Here is a 22,395-nt window from a genome sequence, read left to right as displayed (position 1 = left end):
GATCTTAGGCCCTTGTTACATAAAAAAATCATTTAGGGCCCGTTTGGATACCTCATATTTTGTATTTGGATTTGGAATTGAGTTTTGAATACAAAATTCGTAGATCCGCCAGCACAGAGGGAAGGGGGTACTTCCTACTCGAGGAAAGAGGCTGAAGAGCAAAGAGGGTTGAGGAAACTGCCATATCTGTTGATTTCCAATTACAAATTTCCACAACATATTTGGAAATCTGACTTTTTTTCATTGTCAGTTGCTGATTTGGAAATCCAATAATTTGATCCGGATCCAAATCACAACGCAAAAAAGGGCTGCAGATGTGAGAAATCCAAATAAAAATCTTCTCGGCATCCAAACGGGCCCTTAGGGTTCTATTGAGAAAAATCTAAACTATTGATTTTTGTAGTCCTTTATCTTTTGCATGGAATGCCCGATTGAGACTCTGTGGGTCACTTCATGAGGTTCTACGAGATCAAGCCCACCCTATGGGACCCAAAAATTACCTTTTACCATTGATCATGAAACTGACTTTCTGTCAATAACAATGTTACAGTAGGAGAAACCACAATCACCACCGTACATATATATGACCACGGCTAACAATTAAAACCATTTGCTCAACAGATCGGATGATCCTAGCCTTTCAACCAATCGACTTTTTGCAAACTGAACACGAACCATTGATCACTTTCTATGTTAAATCTCCAACCACCCATTAGCCAATGCAACTTTTACCCCATGCGACGTTATCACTACATGAACAGTTTCCAATAACCATACACATGCCATCTCTACATAACAGGTCACCCAAAAACACTAAATCCCTTTAGAAAGAGCTGTTAAAAGTAAAACACCTCCAAAATTAGTTATGCCACAACTATCAATTTGTCTTATGTGCAACAAAAATAGAAAAAAAAAAAAAAAAAACAAATAAGACAAACTGACTCGGCGGAAAATGATTTACTTATGGGTGTCAACACCAAATTTCAATGTTTGCAATCAAATCTATTTTGCTTTTTTATTGTGTGTAACACGAAATTCTGGGCCCAGCCACCCCTATCTCTCTTTTAAAGCCCAAAAGCAATTCCTTTCCCTTCGCACGTGTCAACGTGGCTGCCCAAAAAAAGGGTTCACCTTTTGTACCTAAGACCGACAACCTAGGCCTACCATAAAGCGCATATATCACCGGGCCAAAAAATAAAAAGTCACAACACCAAAGTGAACATCACACGTGCCAATCTAATTATTACACACCCACTCCCTCCCCCTTCATCTCTCTAACAAAAGTCGCCATAACACGATCTGCTATCTATCCAATCTCACCTCAATCCAAGTGAGATATCCACCCACTGTTCCATTATTAACAGAAATACCCCTCACAACAGCAATAATTACTTTCGTGTTACACATGTATTTTTATAATTAGGTGGGCCCCATCTATTTCCAACGATCCACACTGTAGATCCCTCGCTACTGATGGGCCATGTCACAGAAATCTCTCTTGTCAAACCATCCTAACCCTCTGATTTGCATGGAGTTTCCTGATGACTGTCTGCTATTGCATCTTGTTTTCTGACCGTCAATTTAAGATGAATCGGAGGGTCAGGATCTTCTCCTGTGAAGTAGTTTTAGGTCATGGGATAACAGTTGCTGAGCAATCCCGGTTCAAAACCTGAATACCAGTGGGGTATTTACTTCCATTCATGTAAAGGCAAGTCATTTCTCTCATGATCAGGGGCATTTTGGTAACTTCACGCCATGAAGTCTTGTATATATACATATAGAGACCGATTCTGTTTCTCCACATCCTCTCTCTCTCTCTCTCTCTCTCTCCTTCCATCACTGCTCCAATGGAAGAAGAAGATCAAAGAGAACTACAGTTACTCCCCACGCCCTCCACGACGACTCAGCCCAACCAGTCCACGGACTCTTCGCGAAGGAACCAGACAATGGGAGACTCTTTTGACCTGCCATCTTTAGACTTGCAATTATCAATCCGCCCACGACCTGTTCTTCCATCTTCAGATTGTATTTTGCCAGAATCCACCACAATTCGAGGTTATGAAGAGATTAAGAGTGAGATGAGGAGTGTTGAGGTGCTGAAGAGGCACACAGCAGAGCAAATTCGGTTGGCTGCTGTCGAGAAGGCTTACGCAGAACGGGTGAGAGAGATGACAAGGAGAGAGATGGAGTTAGCGGAGTCGGAGTTTGCACGTGCAAGGCACATGTGGGAGAGAGCACAAGAAGATGTAGAGAAGGCAGAGAGGATGAAGGAGAAGGCGACCCGAAGGATAGACCCTACGTGCATGGAGATCACTTGCCAGGCTTGCCGACATCGGTTCCGGCCATAATCTTAGTTAAAGAGAGAGAATTAAAGACTTTGCTCTTGGGTCATTTGGTGCCCGAGTCTGCCCATGACTTGGTTTGCCAACTGCTCAAACTCAGTCAACCCGAGCGAGTTATGAGAGAAAGAAGGAAAGGAAAAAAAGAAATTAATGAAAGAGAAAAAACAGTTCTCCCCACCTAAAGAAAATTACAAGCTCTGCAAAGGGCAACTGAACAGTGACATGAGCAAGAATAATCAAATTGAGCCCAGTTCAATAAAACATAACTTCAAAATTTTTAAGTAAAGAAAAGCTGTAAGAAACTAGAAAAATCAAGCAAACCCATGTCATCAAGCTTTGTCTCTATTGATGATCATCTTTACTATTGTGATGTATGGTTAGTTTATTTTTAATCTCAAGATCAACCAGTTCAATTTACTGTTACATTTATATAAGCATTCAAAGTGATAAGACATCTGATTTGTTTTTCTTTTTGCCATGCTTTGTGTGAAAAGTGGTTCAATTTTCATTCTGCCTCCACAACTATATCTCCCTTTCTCTTTCCAGAGTTCCTCATTGTTTCCATTTTTAACTGCAGATAACGATACAATTATAACAAGTACTCACCTATTGGAGATCAATAAAAGTTACCTTTTAAAAATAAACATGTATAACTAACAGAATATTCTGAACTTATGGCAGATGATTTTCAACTTGATGATTCTGATTTGTGTTTGCCCTCAGATACAGTGAGTTTAAGAGTCAACCGAGTTAGCAGGGTTTTTTTTTTTATTATAAAATTTGCCCTTGAATAAATTGCTGGCATAGCAGGCTTCTTCTTTTTTTCTTAAAGTACTGCGGGATTTGGACTAAATGAGTCGACTTAAGCTAAAGAGTGAGTCTGATTTTCAAACCTTGAAGCGAATAGAAGTGGCAAGTGAGCAGGGAACAGAACACAAGAGTTGTCCACATCAAGATGAGATAGCTGTATCCACTTGACTTCAACTGCTTAACTTTTGATCATTAGGGAGCAACTCCCACTACCATGTACCTGAAATTGGACAAAAGAAAGAATACAGCTAAATGTTTAGGACAGGACATCAAACTTTCTTTGAATACCAGCAAAAGTAACAATGATCAGCCCAACCACATAAGCTGAATAAAGGAAAAGAATCAAATCATGGAATCAATCACATGAGATGGCGGGTGAAACTTTTTGAATGTGATTACTGCCGACATCGGTTCCAAGGGTAAACAGTTCCCTGAAGATGTTGCAATAATGGGATTAACATGATTTGTTAATGATTTTATTCCCCAAACAGTTCAATAATGCAACAATTAATTCTAAAAAAAACAAGGGATGTCCATCTACTTTATCATTGACTTTTTGCCCATTTTTGAATTTGGAACAGTGCTTAAGAACGACTTAACAAGTTCCTGAAAAGCTAGTATGAACAGGAAAGAGCTGATATTTGGCAATCCTTCACCCAGCCTGGACTTACAAACCAGTATAACTACCGAAATGAAGACTCCATTCACTAGTCCTGCGCACGATTTGGAGAACTTCCAGCGATATTTTAATAATTTTGTAATGTAATGCATAAGTTGTGCCACATGAATGCACAACATGAACTCATGTCGTTGTCACACCCACGTAGAGACCTCCAAGCATTTACATTAAAGGAAAAAAATAGAAAAAATCTTAGTACTAAAAGCCACTGAATAGTGGGCACACCAAGAGAAAGAAACCATCCATAATAAAATAAGGGTATTTATATCTGAGGTGATCTAACCTCGGTCACACTAGCTTTGTTGTACAAGAAGTAAACTGTTCTCTATGGCTGACATCAGCCATATTACTTTCGGTTTTTAATCCCATGCTTCCACAAAAATGAAATGCTGATTTTTATACAACGGAGCTCCAGCGCAACGGAGCTCCAGCGCGACGGAGCTGACACCAACTATTTATATCCAGCAATTTAATCTAGGGCAAATTGTTACCAGCATCTAGGATGCACTCATATATCTTCTTCGGATCCATGGCCCATGCTAAATTAAAAATTAACCATGGGATCTGTGACTTAAAAAAAGAAAAATCTGGTTCTGCATGTCCTAATCATTTTACTCTCATGACGCATGCCCACTTGCACCCAAGATTCTTGGTTTGTCATCTTATAGTTGGATACAAGAGTCATCTCAAGTAGATAAATCATCTGCTCTTATCATCCACATCAAGTTACAGCACATATGCACCCCACATATTGAATTTCCACATTTCATCTCTGCTTTTCCATACCTAACAACCATCGCAATGCATGATCTGACACACCTTGCTTTCCAACATATCACATGGTGATTTGCTACATGTGATTTGAGGAATCGGTCTGTTTATGTCGCAACTTTTAAGACACACCTACATGCCATTCATTTGTATTTTGAGATATATCAAAGACAACCAGGACCAAAGATTCCACTTTGATCCAGGGGATAAATTCTCATAATGGATAGATATTGTTGACTGCATACATCTTCCTCCTGCCTTTGGACGATCTGGGGGTGCTGATGGTATTTCTTTGTAAGTTTCAATCACTTGTCCAATACTTGGCTTCTCTCAACCTAACTTTTCTATGTTCAATGTAACACTTCCAGCTATAATGATTAATCTAATTTATTATTCAACAACTAGGGGCTAAACCGACATGAACCAAGGATTGGCAATAAATGCTAGATATTACACGTGCAAGTATCTATCTATTCATACATGCTTGCGTACCTATAGCTACTACACAATTGCAGATTCTATTCTTATGTATCCACTGTGTTTGGTAATAGAAGAGTACTCTAATTGTTCCCGCGCAAGAAGGCTAAGTCCTTGACCAGTTTGTACATACCAAGTAGGCCCGTATACTCATGAAGAAAAAGACATCTCTAATAGATATAACTTCCTACAGACATCGAAGTTAAAAAATTCTGCCTCAAAACGTATCCATTGCATAACTTGTATGTGGAAGATACAAAGTGCTTTGATAATATTCCAAGCAAACAAGAGGAGAGGTACAGTATTAGGTCTAATTATTAATATAGAAAATATAACCACACAAACCCACTCAAAGCAAAGAAGATATAGTACGCAGCCATCAAAAAAGGTTCATCCAAGTCTATAGCCTCAATTTCCCCATGTTTCAAAACTAATGTCATGGCACGGAAATAAAAATTAGAGACAGTTCCACAAGAGAGATCAAATGCATCACTTTTAGCATTTTCAGGAGAAGAATACAAATGGGTAAACAAGCTGCAGGGTTATACTAACCATGTAAGCATTCCCTTGCTTGTCCACTTCAGACATAATCAATATGCCCCCCGTCCGAAGTATATTGCAACTGGTGTATCCTTTCTAGACTTCCCTCCCGGGAGAAGAAATAGCTTTGCAGCCCAGGCAGTGAGACGAGGTAAAGAATTCCTAGGAATATCTGGCCAGAAATTTAACATAACAAGGCATGCATTGTGCAAATACCTGATGCTTACAATAGGCCATAGTTTTAAAACTCCCCCGTGTCATCGTGGACTCCCTTTTACCTTAGGCCGCGTTCCTCTTTTTGCCCTACAGAGTCAATTAAAACTCCTTTGACTCTCCCAAAATATGACTGCATCGACCAAGTAATGGACCGTGTCATGCGAGTCAATTAGGATTTTCTTCGGCCGCATTCTGCGCCGCATCCGCGTTTCGAAACACTGCTTCCCACATGCATTGGGAATGATATATTTTGAGAAATAAATAACCTATGTTTCATGAGTGTGTTTCCTATTGCCGTAAAATTTGTCACCTTGACTGTTCAGCTGATATCTCTCGGAGTAGAGATCAGCTGGTCACAAACAGATAAATAGACACTGCAGAAAATAATTTCTATAAACACAGCATAAGAACAAACAAGAGATAGATCTACTAAATATCAATGATAACCAGTTGCTCATTTCTTTCCTCTAACCCCCTTCAACGAACAGACTTGTGCTTGGGCTGTGATTACATAAAAGAGGAAATCTCAGCCGCACCCCTGAAATTATGGAGTATTATCTCAAAAAATGTGATGCTCTTCAAAGTAGCTGACATGTACCCCTCAAACCCCCCTCCTTTTAGTCTATCATTTTTAATAGGACAAAAGTAACCTTACAAACAGAAGCTTCCTGCTCTCTGCTGCATGTTAAAAATGATAAGAAAAATCTCCCTCCCTGCTGCTCTTCTCCTTGCCATACATCCCGACCTCTTCTCCTTCCACTCCTCTCCTCACTCTCTCCCATTCTTCTCCTTCCGTACCAATAAAACTCCTCCCAAAACGTCCCTCCTATTTCTCTCAGCTCGAATATGTGCCTAGCTCTGATTTCCACAACGAAATTGTCCATCTAAAACTCCACTAGTGTCTTTCTAATTCTCCCAGCTTGGAAGATAAAATCCGTGTTCTCGATGGTGTAATGTATGCTTCCACACTCGCACAAGCTTCCACACTCGCACAAGTAGAGGACTCCCTCCCTCCCTCCCTCCCTCCCTCCCTCCCTCCCCCTCCCCCCCCCTCTCTCTCTCTCTACGACTCAGATCTTTTTCTCCTCAGGACTCCCTCCCTCCCTCCCTCCCTCCCTCCCTCCGTCTCTCTCTCTCTCTCTCTCTCTCTCTCTCTCTCTCTCTCTCTCTCTCTCTCTCTCTCTCTATGACTCAGATCTTTTTCTCCTCAAATGCCTCGTCGACTCGTTGTTACCAGCCAACAAGAAGTCCTTCACTTGGATTGCCTAAATTTGATACATCCCGAGTTCGGGTCCAAGCAAAGCTCTATGAAGCTCGCATTATCGGTTTTAAATGATGGAGAAGTGGATTCATTATTGGACGTCAGACCTGTATGGATGTCTATCCCATTGTTTCAAAATGCGGATGCGGGTCAAAACAGGGCCGAAGAAAATCCTAGTCAACTCGGCAAGGAACATTCGAGTACTCGATTGACGCGGCTGAGTACTCGGTTGATGCGGACATAACTCGGGAGAGTCAAAAGTGTTCTTATTGACTTTGTAAGGCAAAATGTAAATAAAATCAACTTTCATTTAACAGATATTGAAATGGAGTCGCATCACTCCCATTCTCTAAGCTCATAAAAAACAATGGAGTGGGTACTACTTCCCCTTCTAAAAATCATTTCATTGCTTGGATCTAGATGAAAAACTCTAGAACCGGCCTTTAGATCTTTAGGAAATTGGAAACAGAAAAACACATATACTCCTCAAACACCATAAAAGATTTCCAAACTAATGTTCATAAATACCCTAGAAGTATCTTTATCAGATCATGGTCCGTTTTTTTCTGGATCTGAGAGGTATGGGGTCATAAAGCTTATGACATCAGTTGTACAACCAAGAAAAATGTGACTCTCCCCTTTTTGTCAAGTTGTTGGATCACCTTCACTCTCGTGTCTCAATTAGGGTTAAGTAAGGTCTCCTTTTTAATCTTGGCCTACACCAGCTTTGATACCATGAAGTTTAAAGTAATGGAAGAAAGAGAACCAGAGGATGAGATGAGAAGGAAATCATGAAATAGGGTTTTGTTCCCATCGTGGGACATTCCCTCTTGTACTTTCACGTAAATTCTAATAACAAAAAGTCCCTAACTTAAGTTACATCAAACATAACTAAAATACATATGAAATAAACATATATGTTTCAACAATTGTTAGGTGCACTGTTGTCCGCACACCTGAGCCATGCCGCCATGTTCCATCTTTCTTAAGTGTCAACAATGCCAAGACAATACCAACCTTTTGGCTGCCTTTTTTTAGTTAGCAAAAGGTCTTGTGTTTAGACCTTTAGATTGTAGCTTCGAGGTTGGTATCCCAAGAAATCTCTTCACAACAATGCCAAGACAATACATGGGCTCATCAACTCCCTAATAAACTCTTTATCAATTCCTTCAGTTTCCTCGTGTAACTCTTCATGCTCTTTAAGAGTGATCCTATAATGTGGAAAGTTAGGCAATCGTGAGCATGAAACTAGGTTTATGTCGATTAGATGTCCCATATGGGTCGTAAGGCACCAAGTAGCTCGTCAGGCACAAAAACCGGCATATTCGTTCATGAGAAGGTCCAATTCCTCATGAATCTTGTGAGTCATTTCATCCCCTTCATGTACAGCAAGTGCATAGGCCAAAAAGAGATGAGTCATGCCCCCCGCCCCCCCTCACAGACCATCCGATTTTCGAGAGTGAGTAGAAAGTTAGATCCACACTCTACCTTCCATTAATCCTTTCAAAAAGTCATTGAACACTACAAATTTCCATTGCTAAACCTCCTCCTTAGAAAACCAGACATAGGAAACTCATCATGTATGGAGGAAAGAAGAACTTGTTTACCGTCCCTGTAAAAGGTGCGTTGGTCTAACAATAAACAACAAACTTTCATATCCAATATGTTATACCAATTTCATCTCTATATTTTCCCAACTGAAAATGAGAATAAACAAAGATGAGTAACCATAGATTCATTGCCTGTTCAAAACTAAAAGATCTATACTGCCATTAGGAGTAGCGCTGTGTTCAAGCCAATTGGACACCACCTCTTTTGAAACTAGATTCTCACAAATTTTGACATCAAAAATCATTCTGTAAAGCTTCACAGCTTTAGTGCAACTTGATTGGAAGATATTGTTGTGTAGCCAATCCATTTTCATCAACTTGGGTGTGAGTGTGATAGGTCGAACGCCTAGGACATCACTTGGAGTGTATTCACAAGAAAACTCTTGGTCTTATCTGATGCCCCTTCTTCACGAGGTTTTAAATTTCGGTTTCGGTGTCGCTTTCAATCATCACAGAAATGGAAACGTTTTGGTTTTGGTTGTAAAGTTGGGTAGAAATCCCATAAAATCACGAAAATGTATGGAAACATATGTGAATGATAAAATTTTAAGATGAAACTTCAAAAAATGATAGTACATACTTAGAAACCACCACATAAGCAAGACAATCATCCATAATTGTTTAACAACATAGAACACCTAGTGACATGAGCTACCATGCATTCCTTATAATTCAGTATATATTACATTTCACATATAATTCATATTAATATTTGAATATAATACATACACAACATTTTACATGCAATTCATATAAATATAATTCGGTAACATATACTGATATAGTGTATAACTAATACACTTATGATTTTGGCTTTGGTATGCTTTTCAATGGGGATAGAAACAGAAATATTTTGGTCGTTTCGTGTAGGTTTCAGTGGAAATTTAAAACCATGCTTCTTCATAGGCTTCTTCCTCATCACCCTCTTCTCATTACAATATATAATGAGATAGTTCTCACGCTCTTCTTTAACTTTTTAATGGAACTCTGCAAATTTAGGTCTCGATTTCCCACATCAGAAGCAATTAAATTGTTGCCCAGTAAATTGGGATGCACTCACATCACAAATGGTGCCAATGCTGGTTGCTCATCCTCCTAGACCTCTCCCACAATTTTCTGGTTTTGGTTGATTGGTTTATGCAGCACCTCCCCAACCAAAGACCCTAAAAGTTGTTTGGCACAGTTGTCATTCAACCTTAGTTGCAAGAAACCTTGCTTGATATGTTCAACTTTGATGTAATTCCATGATAATGCAAATGTGAATTAGCAAATTCATGATATAGCTTCTTCAATAACTGGGATTCCGTCTCTCATAGTGTTAATATAGCTTCATATGATATAAATTATTGGTGTATTCCCCAAACTTCCTATTTGCTTGCTGGAGCTATTGATATTGTTGATAGAGGATACCTTCATGGTTGTTTAGTGGAAATTGGGACTCAATTATATCCACCATCTTCTCCCATGAACTGATTTTTCCCTTAACAATTTGAACTTTAGGCTTCAGACATCTCCAAATATTAAAAAAAAATCATATCTCGTTCATCCAATCAGTCAGGTACTTGCTATGGGTGTTCCTCTTTATAAAAATCAGGCATGCCAACATTAATAGGGGACTTTGGTTCCTTCCATCACCTCAATAATTTAGATCAAGTAGGTAATCAGGCAGAGCACATGAATTGACAAGTGATCTAGGGGTTCTAAGATTTCCAATGATATCATCAGTCCCATGAATTCTCGCTTGGCCCAATCGATCTTAAAGTCGGTGTTACAAAGTCTAAAACACCTTTCTAGTCACATAGTCATGCTGGTTTGATGGATTACTTCCTCCTCCAATCATAGCCCGCAAAAACCACCGACCAAATAGGCTTTGATACAAACTAATGCAGTGTAGTATCAAGAAAAGAAGAAGGCAATAGCAAAACAATGGATATGAGCAAAATAAGGTTGAAAAAAAAGAAACCTGGTGAAAACCCTAACAAGCACTTAATAAAAGCAAGATAGAAAGCATAAATTCTCATATCTTTCCTTCTCTTCAATGTGAAACTCTAAAATAAAAGCCCCAATACGACTTCTCCATACCTCTCATATCATAAACCACATTTTCAAAAAAAAAAAAAAAACACACACACCAAAACCCTTCTAATAGACCAACTTATAACATAAGAAAATCCCTAAATTACCACCCCCACCCCATAAGTGAGTTAAAAGGAAAATGACTAATCTACCACTAATTGAATTAACCGAAAAACAATCCTCTTCCAATCTAAACAAACCCTAGTAAATGTCATTTGTTCATTCCAAATTTGAACCGTAGCTTGTTGATTTGATGATGGTCCTCCATGCCAAGTTTTAACTCATATGCTTCAGCGTGGCCCCACAACATAAATTCAAAGTCGTGCATGGAAGCGAGACCCTTGTTTCTTCTAAACTTGAACCCCCACCCCCACAATTCTTCTTCTTTGGCTTCTTTGACGTATGAGAGGTTACATTTGCATTAACAGATGTCGTATCCAGAATAGGATGGAAAGAAGTGGAGCCTAATATTAATCCAAGGAAACAAACAAGCATAAACAGGGAAGGGGAAACAATTGAGTCGCAAATAGCAAGTACTCTAATACATGTCACAATAATAGGCATTGGCACAGCTACATCGATAATGATATTACGTCTCAAAAAACACATATGACATATAGCATGGATGATATCGTACCCTTTACAACAAATAAACATAGATTATGGATTTATGGTTATGTAAAGAGGCAATTTAATAATATTATTTTAAACTTAAGGCAAATACAAAATAGGGTGAAACTAATAAATGTCATTTGTTTCCTTCCAGATTTTAAGCATGTCTAGTTGACTTGATAATGGTCCTCCATGCCAAGTTTTAAGTCATTTGCTTCAACGCGCCCCACAACCTAAATTCGAAGTTGTGCACACAAGCAAGACCCTTGTTTCTTCCAACCTTGACCTCCCCTTCTTAGGCACTGGCACAACTCTGTTGAGAGTGACATGACATCCCAAGAAACACATATGACATATAGTACAGTGGGCCAACTACTGTTGAGATGCCACAGCCCAAAATTCACATTGCATTTTTATTTTTTATTTTTTTTAATGGTGGCAAATTTCATTCCAAAAAGATGACCAAGCAAGCCATCACCAAAAGTACAATAGACGCAAATATGAACAGAGAAAATAACATTGCTCAAATGGTCTTACTCCTAATTTTCCAATAAGTGGGCCAAATAAAAGGTTCGAAAAATGAAGTCCTTCAAGCCTCCAATAAGAACGTTGATCATGCTGACTTCACATGGTGGGGCCAATCACAGTCTCTTGTACAAGTGCATCTCATAATATCATTCCCCATCAAAATATCTAGGGAAATGATTCCCAGCCCCTTGTTTCAATAATGGCACTCTACTCTTTACTTTACACTTTTTAAATCGGTTGCTATGAACATTTTGGGAATTGTAATAACTTTCAAAAGCTAATTTGAGAAGTGTAAAGTAAAGCTTGTTAATATCATTAAAAAAAAGAAGTAAAGTTTGTTAATATGTGCATACTATTATGGTGTTCATGGGGTAGTTGTATTGTAGTTATTATGTGTTTTTTAGTAGTGGGTGTTGGTTGTTGATGACGTTGTCTTGAAAGTGGGTAAATGGAGTACCGATGTGTAACTAACTTTGTTCTTGTATTTAAATAGTTGTATTACAATGGAAATGTAGAGAATTTTTTGAAGTTTGGGGACAGTGTGGTTCGGGCTCCAAGTTCCAGAAGGAGTTTCTTTGACTGGGAAATAGATGAGGTTTCGAGATTTTTTGAGGTGCTATATGGGTGCTACATCAGAGGTTCTGGGGAGGACAAAAGGATATGGATCTGGGACTCTACTAACACTTTTTCTGTTAAAACTTTCTATAATAATCTACTGCCTCTCTCTGTACCTTCCATGGAAGCAAAGGTGTGGAAAATCCAGGCTCCTCCTAGAGTGCGTATTTTTGCTTGGGCGGCTCGTAAAGGTCGGATTCAGACGATTGATTTTCTTCGAAAAAGGGGGATGTGGTTGGTGGATCATTGTCCCTTGTGTATTGAAGCTGGGGAATCTATAGATCATATCTTCATCCATTGCAAAGTAGCAAGATCGGTATGGAGTGGTATATTGTCGTACTTTGGTATGCTATGGATTTTTCCATCCACGCTAAACGAGCTTCTTGAAGTTTGGGAGGTTGGCCCATAGAAGAGGAGAGGAAAGGTGCTTTGGAAAGTATGTCTTCTAGCTATTATGGGTACTGTGGAAAGAAAGGAACGCTAGGGTGTTTGTGGGTATGGCTAAATCTCCCTACTTTTTGTTCACCAAAGTTATTGCTCTAATTATCTCTTGGGTGAAGACTCTTCCTTTATTTAGATTCACTTCAGCTTTTGATTTATGGGAAGGGTGGCAGGAGGTGTGCAATAGTATGGAGAGGAGATACGATTGTGCAAGCATGGGAACCTCCACCGGAAGGGTTGATTAAACTTAATTTTGATGGATCCAGCATGGGTAATTCTGGGCCAGTCGGAATTGGAGGCGTTTTGAGGGATTCTTGCAGTGAGACCAGATAGACTTTCTCGGATCCGATTGGATCGGCAAACGCTAGTGAAGCGGAAGTAAGGGCAGCTTATCAAGGCATAAAAAGGTTAAGGAGAGAGCACTTGGATAAGACGATTGTGGAAGGTGACTCAATGAATGTCATTCGATGGTTGAAAGGTGTGGTGGTCCCTCAATGGCGATTTGCTCACCTTTTTATGAGATTCAAGACAAAATTGGGGGCTCATCTAGCATATCCGGAGGTCGGCAAATAATGTGGCAGATGGCCTTGCTCGTCAAGGAGTGGGGCAGGCGAATTTGGAATTTTTTGATTTTCTTCCTCCATAATTGTTTCTCACTTCTTGTTCTCTTGTTTTTCTCTCCTTGTATATTTGGAGTTTCGACCATCTCGGTCTTCTCCCTTTTAATGAAAGCTTCACCTTTCAAAAAAAAAATATGGAAATGTAGAGAATTTGCAACCAAAACATAAACTTATGTTTCAAGAGAGTTATGGTTCCTCTCGAATTGAACCTTTAGGAGGTCCAGTTGACTCAAATTAAGCTTTCTCCTCCTCTTTTGATCTTTTCTATCTTTCTTTCTTTGTTTCTGTTACGGCTAATTAGGCACATAACACTTGTAGTGCCATCAAATTTTATTCAATCAAGGGTGGAATATCATTTCACATATACATATAAGTATATAATTTCACGCACAAATGTTGCTTCTAAATTCTGTATAATGTATAAACCGGAATTCTCTGTATAATGTATAGTAAAATATAGTGAAATATTTTCTAAGATCTCAACCATTAAAGTCCTAATTGCTCTTGCATCCATATATAAGCTTCACATTCACCAAATTGAGTGTTAAAACGGCATTCTTGAATGGTGAACTTGATGAAGAAGTATATATGGATCAACCTGAAGGTTTTGTTATACGTAGTCAAGAGCGTAAAGTATGTAAGCTAATTAAGTCTTTATATGGGCTTAAACAAGCTCCTAAACAGTGGCATGAGAGATTTGATAAGGTTCTAGTATCAAATGGTTTTAAGATACATGAATCTGACAAATATGTATATAATAAGTACAAAGGTGGAAAAGGTATCATCATATGTTTATATGTAGATGACATGTTAATCTTTGGTAGTGATATGGATAGTATCACAAGGACCAAAGAGTTACTGTCATTGAATTTTGATATAAAAGACATGGGTGTTGCAGATGTGATTCTAGGTATTAGAATAATAAGAAAAGATAGTAACCTTATTCTTACCCAATCACATTATATTGAAAAAGTACTTAGAAAATTTGATCACTTTGATTGCACACCAGTTTCTACACCTTTTGATTCAAGTTTAAGATTATATCCTAATACTGGTAGGTCTATATCTCAATTAAAGTATGCTAGTGTCATAGGTAGTTTAATGTATGCTATGACATGTACTAGACCTAACATAGCATTCGCAGTTGGAAAGCTAAGTAGATTTACTAGCAATCCTAGTAATGTTCATTGGAATGCTATAAATAGGATATTAAAGTATCTTAAAGGCGCTATAGACTATGGATTGTCATATAGTGGGTATCCTGTAGTGTTAGAAGGATTAACAGATGCCAGTTGGTTAACTGAGCGTGTTGATCATTCATCAACGAGTGGGTGGATATTCACTCTTGGTTGGGGGAGCTATCTCTTGGGCTTCGAAGAAGCAAACATGCATAACTACTTCCACCATAGAAGCTGAGTTTATTGCATTGGCCTCATGTTGTAAAGAGGCGGAGTGACTGAGGAATTTGCTAATAGAAATTCTTATTTGGCCTAAACCTATGCTATCGATATATGTGCATTGTGATAGTTAGGCCACACTATCAAGGGCATATAACCATGTGTACAATGGTAAGTCCAGGCATATTAGACATAGTGTTGCAGTTACTTACTGATGGAGTAGTAACTATAGATTATGTGAGATCAAGTCAGACTTGGCTGATCCATTAACAAAAGGTCTTACAAGAGATATGGTGTTAAAGACATCAATGAGGATGGGTTTAAAGCCAATAACCAATGATCACCAATGATGAAAACTCAACTCAACGCTTGAAGAGACATCAAGTCTTGAGTTCAATGAGCCAAAGTACATCATATGGAGTGATTGCAAGCACTGTACATTATACAAATGCCATCCCAAGAAAGTGCTTGGTACCTGTAATGTGTAACGGAGGAGGTTGAGCATTTGGGCTCTTAATAGGCTTATAACCAGGTTGTTAGGGTGCTATAGTTACAGGGGCACTCGTAAGGGTGCTATAGTTACAGGGGCACTCGTAAGCCTACCTATGTGAGTGTGGAAGTGGTGCCGCTTCCTATTAGACTTGGCTAGTAGTCTCTAGAGCACTCATGAAACCGAGATATAGACACATGACCAATACATGTGTCGGCTTAGAAGAATCACCCAAAGAGAAGAATTTCGTATGTGTGAAACGTATCCGGTTGGCCGTATAGAATAGCTAGTTCAAAGACACGTCTCCTATGCAATTCAAGTCAACTTTGATGTGTTCTCACCATAGTTATAAATTTTGTTTCGTTTCATCCGAAATGGACGAAACTTTTCGTTTTCGGAACGAAAATGAAACAAAAACTGCAAAATTTCGTTTCGTCCGAAATTTCAGTCAATTTCGTTCGAAATTGACCGAAATTTCTGATTTCGGACGAAATGGACAAAATTTTGAATTTCGTCTGAAATTTAAAATAACGGCTAGTTTGACTGGATTTTGCAGAATTTACGACAATGCCCCTGGAACGGCTCTTTTTGGTTTTTGACCATTTCAACCTCAAAATGTGACCGTTTATAGCTGTTGGGAAGGGTATTTTAGTCATTTTTAAATGCATAATCAATTAAAAACTCTATAAATAGCCTTTTCCCTATCTTCTTATCCTCCACCTTCACATAAGTGATTTTCTTTCTTTCTCTCCTTTCTCTACTTTCACTTATATTATCTATTCTACTAAATTTCCTACAAGTCTATCATCTTCTTCAACTCAATCCAAGTCTATTTTGGAGCAAAGGGAAGGCATACATTCAACTTACCACTACAAGAAGTCAATAACTATTTCCAAAGGCTTATTTCAAGTGAGTGAAGGCTAATTTTTTCTTCTTCTCTTCAACTCAAGTTCAACCTCAAGGTTCGCTTTATTTCTTTCCATTTCTTTTCTTTTATTTCTTACTTCATTTGTCCCCTTCTACTTCATTTTTTTTGTAATTTGTTTCAATTTTCTTTCTTCTAATTCATTTTTCCCCTTCTTCTACTTCATTTCAGAATGAGTGGGTCGGGCTCGGGACCTTCTGCAGGAGCATCCTCTATTGGTTCGGCACCCGCTAGATCGGATGACCCGGCATGGGCTTACGGTACATTGGTTCCGGGTCAAAAAAATAAAGTAACTTGCATATTCTGTGGCAAAGTCATATCGGGTGGAGGTATAACACGCTTCAAAGAACATTTAGCGGATATTCCTGGTGAAGTAGCATCATGCAAAAAAGTGACTGAAGATGTAAAATATCGAATGAAGTAACTTTTACATGCAAAGAGAAAAGAAAGGGCTAGGATGAGCCTATCCAGAGCAGAGGTTGGAGATTTTTATGGCACACCAGATGAAGAAGAAGAGCGGGATGAAGAAGACATTGGCACACAATTTCCTCAACGAAGAGGTAAGGAAGTTCTTGTAGAACCGAGTGGTACAAAAATGAAGAAGGGAATCACAGGAGGGATCAGGAATTTCTTTGCAGCACGAACAACCCCTGGAGCCCAGCCAAGCATTAAAAGTGCTTTAGCTACTAAAGAAACAATGGATAGAACAGACATGGCGGTTGGCATGCTTTGCTACGATGCCAATCTCCCTTTCAACGTTGCCAATTCACCTTTCTGGCAACCTATGTTTGATGTTGTGAATGCCGTGGGTTCGGGTTATAAGGCACCTACTTATCATGCTTTAAGGGGTCCCATTTTGAAGAATACAGTGGATGAGGTAAATAACTACTTGGAGGAGATTAAGATGTCATGGAGATACACTGGCTGTAGCATTATGGCAGATGGATGGACAGACACCAAACAACGTTCCCTAATCAACTTTTTGGTGTACTGTCCTAAAGGAGTCATATTCCTCAAATCCGTTGATGCATCTGGCATAGTGAAGAATGCCGATGAATTATACAATATCTTTGCAAAGATTGTCGGAGAGGTGAATCCGGAATATGTGGTGCAATTTGTAACTGACAGTGAGCCAAGTTACAAAGCTGCTGGGAAAAGACTAGAAGCCGCGTTTGGTACATTCTTCTGGACTCCGTGCGCAGCTCATTGCTTCGATCTCATCTTGGAGCATCTGTGCAAACCGACTGTATTTCCTCACATAGCAACCACAATTGAGAGGGCTCGAACGATTACAAAGTTCATCTACAACCATGGAAGCCTCTTGAATTTGATGAGGAAGAAGTTCACAGGTGGGAAGGAGTTGTGCCGCCCTGCTGCAACCAGATTTGCTACAAATTTCATTAGCATACAAAGTCTGGTGTTGAATCGGAAAGCACTTCAGCAGATGTTTGTGTCTGATGAGTATAGTACTAGTAGGTTTGTCCAACACCCACTGAGTGAAGGGGTAGTTAGTACTGTGTTGGATAAATCTTTTTGGGACCAATGCAAGTACATTCTAAACATCAGCGAGCCTTTAGTGAGAGTGCTGCGCTTGGTAGATCGGCAGGACAAACCGGCGATGGGTTACCTATATGAGGCCATGGATAAGGCCAAAGAGAACATCAAGGAGAGGTTGAAGAGAAAATCATATTACAATCCCATCTGGAGGATCATCGACCAAAGATGGGATAGGCAACTCCACAGTCCCCTCCATGCAGCAGGATATTTTCTTAACCCTGCTCTCTTTGTCACTCCTACCTTCTCTAGGCACAGTGAAGTAACCAGAGGCTTGTTGGCATGCATCACTCGACTAGTACCTGATGAAGATACACAAGACCTCATCACCTATCAGATTGAAGATTATCGAGAGGCTAAGGGTATGTTTGGAATGAAGCTTGCAATCCGCAACCGAACGAAGTTGGGACCAGGTATATTTGAGTTTTTTGTTTAATTAAGTATAATTCATTTTAACTTTCAGTTTCTCAACAAATAATGCTTTACTATTTATTACTCTACAGTTGCATGGTGGAATCAATTCAGAGGTGACGTGGAAGAATTACAAACCTTTGCGATCAGAATCCTCAGTCAGACCAGCAGTGCGACTGGGTGTGAAAGGAATTGGAGCACCTTCGAACACATTCACTCTGCAAAGAGAAATAGGTTGGAGCACCAAAGATTAGATGACTTCGTGTTTGTCCATTACAATCTTAAGTTTCGAGAAAGGTATACAACGTAATATAATGTTTTCAACTCTCACCTCATCACTTTAAGCTTTTAAGTTTAACCTTTGACATTAAACTTAATGTTTTCCTTTTCAGTGACTTGTTGAGGAAATCATCTACCACTAGTGACCCTTTGAGCATAGACCATCTGGATGTCATGATGGATTGGGTTGCAGAAGAAGAAGATGTCATATTCACGCCGGAAGACATTGGGTGGGAAAATCTTGAAGCACCTACTGCTGTGGTTGGGGCCAGGGACGACGACGACGACTTTCTCATGCCTCTTGAAGAAGATGTTCCTACAGGTGGTCCAGGTGGTGATCACGGCGACGGCGACGACGACGAAGAAGACATTGAGTATGATCATCCGGGTTATGATGACTGAGAGTTGTTGCTACCAGCTATTGTCTATGTTTCACTTTCATGTATCTTTTTTTTTATGTTTTTCTATATATCAGACTATCAGTTGGACTTGTGCAAGACTTTATGTGTTTAAGTAATGAATATGCCTTTTGTGACACATATTTTGGACTATTTATTAGTTTTTCATCTTTTTCTATTGATTTTTTTATTTTTTTGGATTTTTCTCATATTTTTTAATATATTTTTTGTGTGAACGAAAAGTTTCGACCGAAATGACCGAAATCCCACCGAAATTCCGTTTTGGTGGCCAAAACGAAATGGCGACCAAAACGAAATTTACAACTATGGTTCTCACTAAGTGAAGGTTCAAATCGTAAGATACCTTCATTTATGCGTAAGAGTTCCAAATATGATGAAACATTTTTTTATTTTGAAAATGGTGGGAGATTGTTAGATTTTGATTTTCAAAATCTTATTTTTTGGTCAAAAGAAAGTGTTTGGCAAATGTTTTCTAAGTGTGTTTTGGAAAAGGAAAAACTTTTATTTGAAAAGATTTGCTTTTTGCAAGAGAAAGAGAAGAGTGCAAAAGTAGTGTGAAAAAGATAAAAAGATAGTCCTATACCGACTCATAAAAAAGAAAAAGTTGTGTTTATAAAGCCTTACTCTTTTTTTTACTTTATTATGGTGCTCAATGGGTCTTAGCCTTGGGTTGAAACGCAGGACAGTGCAACGCACCGTTCGCACGCGCACGCGCGCGCGCGGGGTGGGCAATGGGCTATAGGGCGCATAGTGGCGCTTTTTTAGGCGCACTTTGTACTTCGCACGCCGCATCGTAGCGAGGAGCAATTGGAGCCTTTCATTTTTCCCGATTTGATCCGAACCGTTGGATCAAGATCGGCTTGGATCGGTCAAGTGGATAGACCAAATGGTTCGGTCGGGTTGGGCCTGAGTTCGGGCCCAACGGTTGGCCCAGCAGGCCTAGGAGCTCCAATGTATAGTGCATGAGCGGGTGTGATCCGAAGCGTCGAATCGTAGTATAACGGCTAGTGGAAGATGACCGTTGGATGGTGTCCCATCTGCTCCATGGTCAAAGGCCCAAAGGGTGCGATCTGCACCATGGATGGGCAATCTAGCGGTTCGGAGTTGAAAGGGTTTTTACACAAGCCAACGGTCACTCCAGGATTGATCTGAACCTTAGAGTTAGACACGATCTAACGGTCAGAATTCAAACCCGCTGAAAGGATGTCCAGAAAGGGTGTTTTTCAATGGAAAAAGCCACCAGAAGCTCTATAAAAATAGTAGAAAATTCTCATTCTAAACAGAATTCGGATTTCTACTTTGGCATACCCAAAATTACTATTTCCAGCACAATTCTCTCTCTCTCTAAACCCCTACAAAGTTACTGTTTTACTGTTTTTAGAAATCCTTTCAAGTATTCTGTTTTCTGCAGAAATAGAACTCTTGGGTCTCAAATACTTGCAAAATTCAAAGGTGATTCAGGCTTGATTCCGTTCAGTGCGGAATGTCGTCAAGCAATCGGTTTGGAACCGGGCTTCATTGTATCTTGGAGGCGAGTTCGTGGTCTCATTTGCACACTACTGGTGGGGGCGAATATTGTACTAAGGAGAGCGTTTACGCACCTTGAAGCATCTTCCTATCTTCTTATCTTTTCTTAGATTGAACCAGTACACAAAGATCTCCAACATTTTCGGCCTCGGGCAGACTTTCATGTGTTCAAACCATTTCTACGCATTTTTTTAACATGGCATAAAAAAAAGACTAGGGCTTATTAAAATTCAAAACAAACTCTTAAGGCTTCGTTTCAATCACGTTGATTTTATCAGCAAAATTAACAAGCGCAGATTCAGTACCTTCTATGCATACCAAATTTAAACGAAAAATAAAACAAAAATTCCTGAATCCATAGAAACGAAACCCTAGATTTCAAGAATATAAATCGTACCGGGACGATCTTAAAAGCAGGAAACGGGGAGATGGAAATCGAACTCTATACGGCAGATTCCATGCAGATTTTTTCCTTCCTGTTTGAAAAATTAGTGGACGGATTTGAAATCGAAGAACTCTGAGTGATTTTTCTTCTGCCTACGAGAGATGATGAGACGAGAACGAAAATCCGTTGAAACGAGAAGGGGAGCGAGCGGGGGTAATTTCGAAATAGAAAGGCGTGAGAACATTTGTTTTGTTGATCGTCACGTGCACAGTTGCCGTGGCTCTATGCACATAATGTTTTCTGTTTGCACGTTCATTAGTTGTTGCTTCCTACTAGTCATGCCCTTCTTCTAGGCATGGTTTTAAATTTCGACCGAAATCCGAAATTGGAGACCGACACCGAAATCAACTGAAACCGAAACGGTCATTTATTTCGGCCGAAATTTCGGTTTTTCCGAAATTTGACCAAAAAAACCCGTTTTTTTATATTAATTTTATATTTTTCCGAAATTTTGACCGAAATTTAATATTAAATAAAATATTGATTTCGGGTTATGTACCAGATTTCGACCGAAATTTCGAAATTCCAAGGTCCAAAACCGGTACAGAAACCGAAATTTTAAACCTTGATGTCAAGTAGTTGTTGCTTGTATGTAAATATGGTCTTAGGTCATTAGGAAGTTGTGGGTAGTGGTGGGGCCTTATGCATCCACATGTCAGTTAGTTTCTTCATTCCACTAAGAATGTTTCTCTCTGCATTGTTAGTGTAGTAGTTAAAGAACAGAGGTCAATGCTAATGAAGGTAAGAAAAATCAGATTGCTCTTATCTTGTGTTTAGGAGGTTGGCTAACTAGAAGAAGCCAAAGTTTGTTTTGTTTTACTCTTGTTTCCTTGCGCATGTTACGTTGATCGGGATCGTTCATCTCGTGGGGTCTCAAGATGAGTGAATTATACCCACCGGATGGCGTTGATGAGGAATTATAAAAAGTGGAAATTATATTTTCAATGAAAACGACAATGGTCTAATTCTAGACTCGTTAGAATTTTCATGAGATTTTATATGGTGTGAGCCCTTATAGTCCCGTATTTTTCAAAAAGTACTATACGGACCATACTAAAGGATGATCCAAACCTTTCATGTGATGGGCCACAACGTAAATAGGTTATGCCCAAAAAATCATTTCTATAGGATGATCCTAGCCCTCCGATCTATAGAGGTTTCCATAATATTTCTTCCTATGGAAATGATTTTTGGGGAACAACCTATTTACGTTGCGACCGTTTAAATCATCCTATAATGTGGTCCGTACATTGGTTTTTGAAATACCGGATGATAAGGGCTTACACCATATGAAATCTCATTATGTAGGATTATGCACCCTCCTTGTAATAATGTAAAAAAAGCGTTAAA

General features: G+C 39.2%; 1 long non-coding RNA gene across 2 annotated transcripts; it reads right to left on the bottom strand.

Annotated features, from left to right (window-relative positions):
• Window positions 1-1,321: 1,321 nt before the first annotated feature.
• On the bottom strand, window positions 1,322-21,286 carry LOC143860790 (uncharacterized). Of its 2 annotated transcripts, none has more exons than XR_013239811.1 (3): window positions 20,998-21,286; window positions 3,236-3,372; window positions 1,322-2,913 (listed from the first exon to the last, which is right to left on the bottom strand). It is a non-coding gene; the product is annotated as an uncharacterized LOC143860790 (long non-coding RNA). The 2 variants fall into 2 exon arrangements; XR_013239812.1 differs by having other exon boundaries at window positions 1,322-2,428.
• Window positions 21,287-22,395: the final 1,109 nt, after the last annotated feature.

This window comes from Tasmannia lanceolata, unplaced genomic scaffold, assembly GCF_043159265.1.
Source record: "Tasmannia lanceolata isolate RefF3 unplaced genomic scaffold, GAP_Taslan_0.1 ptg000037l, whole genome shotgun sequence".
In the NCBI taxonomy this organism is placed as follows: domain Eukaryota; kingdom Viridiplantae; phylum Streptophyta; class Magnoliopsida; order Canellales; family Winteraceae; genus Tasmannia; species Tasmannia lanceolata.
The sequence above is the reverse complement of the archived record's forward strand: the minus strand, read 5'-3'. Positions and strand labels throughout refer to the sequence as shown.